The sequence below is a fragment of the Rhipicephalus microplus genome, unplaced genomic scaffold (assembly GCF_043290135.1).
Source record: "Rhipicephalus microplus isolate Deutch F79 unplaced genomic scaffold, USDA_Rmic scaffold_26, whole genome shotgun sequence".
NCBI classification, from domain to species: Eukaryota; Metazoa; Arthropoda; class Arachnida; order Ixodida; family Ixodidae; genus Rhipicephalus; species Rhipicephalus microplus.
Window position 1 is genome coordinate 8,543,567 of NW_027464599.1, and position 4,298 is coordinate 8,547,864.

At 51.8% G+C, this 4,298-nt stretch overlaps 1 non-coding gene across 1 annotated transcript; it reads right to left on the reverse strand.

The window, feature by feature from the left end:
* Positions 1–1,839: 1,839 nt before the first annotated feature.
* TRNAN-GUU (transfer RNA asparagine (anticodon GUU)) lies at positions 1,840–1,912 on the reverse strand. The gene has a single exon. It is a non-coding gene; the product is annotated as a tRNA-Asn (tRNA).
* Between the last annotated feature and the right edge of the window lie 2,386 nt (positions 1,913–4,298).

Below are 4,298 nucleotides of genomic sequence, written 5' to 3' on the forward strand. Positions count from 1 at the left end.
AGTCCTGCTCTACTCTCACCACCATCAAAACATATCTTCAAAGCTATCAGCCCAAAGAAAAAAGAGCAACACACCACTCTCGGGAGGGCTCGAACCTCCAACCTTTCAGTTAAAAGCCGATCGCGCTAGCCAATTGCGACACGGAGACAGTCGCGCTACACTTTCACCACCGTCAGAACATTTCCTCAGAGCTATCAGCCCAAAGGTAAAAAAGCGCAGCACCACAACCGGGTGGGCTCGAACCTCCAACCTGTCGGTTAACAGCCGATCACGCTAGCCGATTGCGCCACGGAGACAGTCGTGCTCCACTCTCACCACCATCAGAACATATCTTCAAAGCTATCAGCGCAAAGAAAATGCAACACACCACTCCCCGGAGGGCTCGAACCTCCAAATTTTCGGTTAACAGCCAAACGTTGCAGCCAATTGCGCCACGGAGACAGTCGTGCTCCAATCTCACCAACGTCAGAACATTTCTCCAAAGCTATCAGCACAAAGAAAAGAGCATCACACCACTCCCGGGAGGGCTCGGAACTCCAACCTTTTGGTTAACAGCCAATCGCGCTAGCCAATTGCACAGCGGAGACAGTCATGCGCTACTCTCACCACCGCGAAAACATTTCTCCAAAGCTATCAGCGCAAAGATAAAAAAAGTGACACACCGCTTCCGGGAGGGCTCGAACCTCCAAACTTTCGGTTAACAGCCGAACGCGCTAGCCAAATGCGCCACGGAGACAGTCGTGCTCCATTCTCACCACTGTCAGAACATAACTGTAAAGCTATCAGCGCAAATAAAAAAGCAACACACCACTTCCGGGAGGGCACGAACCTCCAACCTTTCGGTTAACAGCCGATCGCGCTAGCCAATTGCGCCACGGAGACAGTCCTGCTCCACTCTCACCACCATCAGAACATATCTTCAAATCTATGAGCCCAAAGAAAAAAAAGCGCCGCACCACCACCGGGTGGGCTCGAACCTCCAACCTTTTGGTTAACAGCTGATCGCGCTAGCCAATTGCGCCACGGAGACAGTCCTGCTCCACTCTCACCACCATGAGAACATATCTTCAAAGCTATCAGCCCAAAGAAAAAAAGCAACAAACCACTCCTGGGAGGGCTCGAACCTCCAACCTTTCAGTTAACAGCCGATCGCGCTAGCCAATTGCGCCACAGAGACAGTCGTGCTCCACTCTCAACACCATCAGAACATTTCTTCAGAGCTATCAGGCCAAAAGAAAAAAAGCGCCGCACCACCACCGGGTGGGCTCGAACCTCCAACCTTTCGGTTAACAGCCCATCGCGCTAGCCAATAGCGCCACGGAGACAGTCGTGCTCCTCTCTCACCACCGTCATAACATTTCTTCAGACTATCAGCCCAAAGAAAAAAAAGCGCCGCACCACCACCGGGTGGGCGCGAACCTCCAACCTTTCGGTTAACAGCCGTTCACGCTAGCCGATTGCGCCACGGAGACAGTCGTGCTCCACTCTCACCACCATCAGAACATATCTTCAAAGCTATCAGCGCAAAGAAAGAGCAACACACCACTCCCGGGAGGGCTCGAACCTCCAAATTTTCGGTTAACAGCCGAACGTGCTAGCCAATTGCGCCACGGAGACAGTCGTGCTCCAATCTCACCAACGTCAGAACATTTCTCCAAATCTATCAGCACAAAGAAAAGAGCATCACACCACTCCCGGGAGGGCTCGGAACTCAAACCTTTTGGTTAACAGCCGATCGCGCTAGCGAATTGCGCAGCGGAGACAGTCATGCGCAACTCTCACCACCGTGAAAACATTTCTCCAAAGCTATCAGCGCAAAGATAAAAAAAACTGACACACTGCTTCCGGGAGGGCTCGAACCTCCAAATTTCGGTTAACAGCCGAACGCGCTAGCCAGTTGCGCCACGGAGACAGTCCTGCTCCACTCTCACCACCATCAAAACATATCTTCAAAGCTATCAGCCCAAAGAAAAAAGAGCAACACACCACTCTCGGGAGGGCTCGAACCTCCAACCTTTCAGTTAAAAGCCGATCGCGCTAGCCAATTGCGACACGGAGACAGTCGCGCTACACTTTCACCACCGTCAGAACATTTCCTCAGAGCTATCAGCCCAAAGGTAAAAAAGCGCAGCACCACAACCGGGTGGGCTCGAACCTCCAACCTGTCGGTTAACAGCCCAACGCGCTAGCCAATTGCGCCACGGAGACATTCGTGGTCCACTCTCACAACCATCAGTACATACCTTCAAAGCTATCAGCGCAAAGAAAAAAGCAACACAACACTCCCGGGAGGGCTCGAACCTCCAACCTCTCGGTCAACAGCCGATCGCGCTAGCCTATTGCGACAGCCACGGAGACAGTCGTTCTCCGTTCTCACCACCATAAGAACATATCTTCAAAGCTATCAGCGCAAAGAAAAAAGCGACACACCGTCCCCTGGTGGGCTCAAACCTCCAACCTTTTGGTTAACAGCCAATTGCGCTAGCCAATTGCTCTTCGGAGACAGTCCTGCACCACTCTCACCACCATCAAACATATCTTCAAAGCTATCAGCCCAAAGAAAAAAAAGCGCCGCACCACCCCCGGGTGGGCTCGAACCTCCAAACATTCGGTTAACAGCCCATCGCGCTAGCCAATTGCGCCACGGAGACAGTCGTGCTTCACTCTCACCACCATCAGAACATATCTTCAACGCCATCAGCGCAAAGCAAAAAAAGCGACACACCGTCCACGGGTGGACTCGAAACTCCAACCTTTCGGTTAACAGCCGATCGCGCTAGCCAATTACGCCACGGAGACAGTCGTGCTTCACTCTCGCCACCATCAGAACATATCTTCAACGCCATCAGCGCAAAGCAAAAAAAGCGACACACCGTCCACGGGTGGGCTCGAAACTCCAACCTTTCGGTTAACAGCCCGTCGCGCTAGCCAATGGCGCAACGGAGATAGTCGTGCTCCACTTTCACCACCGTCAGAACATTTCTCCAAAGCTTTCAGCGCCAAGAAAAAAAAAGCGACACACCACTCCCGGGAAGGCTCGAACCTCCAACGTTTCAATTAACAGCCGATGGCGCTAGAATATTGCGCCACGGACACTTTTTTTTTCTTGAATGAATGAAATTATCAACAGTAATGTACACAGAGCATACTTCACCAGAAGTCCGGAAAACACGCAAAAGCGTCAAGAAGGAGAAGTGACTCCGGAACAGGGTCAAAAGTGTCGACAACACTGCGCACTTGAGCAGCTGCTTCTCGGAAGACAGATCTAGTCGACCATGCTTGCTCGGCATGTCTATCAATCGTGCGACTTTTCCATAATGAATACAGTCCCAACAACATAAACAAGTCGTAAGGAGTATTATCAGTCAGACTCTTTTTGAACAGAAGGAACCTAATAACATTACCTGTGATTGGAAGTTCGTGCCGCACTCTCACTGCCATCAGAACATTTCTCCAAAGCCATCAGCGCAAAGAAAAAAAAGCAACACACATCTACCGGGAGGGCTCGAATCTCCAAACTTTCGGTTAACAGCCGAACGCGCTAGCCAATTGCTTCACGGAGACATTTTTGCCGCACTCTCACCCCCGTTAGAACATTTCTTCAAAGCTATCAGCGCAAAGAAGAAAAAAGCGCCGCACCACCACCGGGTGGGCTCGAACTTCCAACCTTTCGGTTAACAGCCGATCGCGCTAGCCAATTGCGCCACGGAGAAAGTCGTGCTCTACTCTCACCACCGTCAGAACATTTCTTCAGAGCTATCAGCCCAAAGAAACAAAAGCGCCGCACCACCACCGGGTGGGCTCGAACCTCCAGCTTTTCGGTTAACGGCCGAACGCGCTAGGCAATAGCGCCACGGAGACTGTCGTTCTCCCCTCTCACCACCATTAGAACATATCTTCAAAGCTATCAGCGCAAAGATAAAAGCGACACACCGTCCCCTGGTGGGCTCAAACCTCCAACCTTTCGGTTAACAGCCGAACGCGCTAGCCAATTGCTTCACGGAGACATTTTTGCTGCACTATCACCACCGTCAGAACATTTCTTCAAAGCTATCAGCGCAAAGAAGAAAAAAGCGCCGCACCACCACCGGGTGGGCTCGAACCTCCAACCTTTCGGTTAACAGCCGATCGCGCTAGCCAATTGCGCCACGGAGAAAGTCGTGCTCCGCTCTCACCACCGTCAGAACATTTCTTCATAGCTATCAGCCCAAAGAAAAAAAAGCGCCGCACCACCACCGGGTGGGCTCGAACCTTCAGCCTTTCGGTTAACGGCCGAACGCGCTAGGCAATAGCGCCAC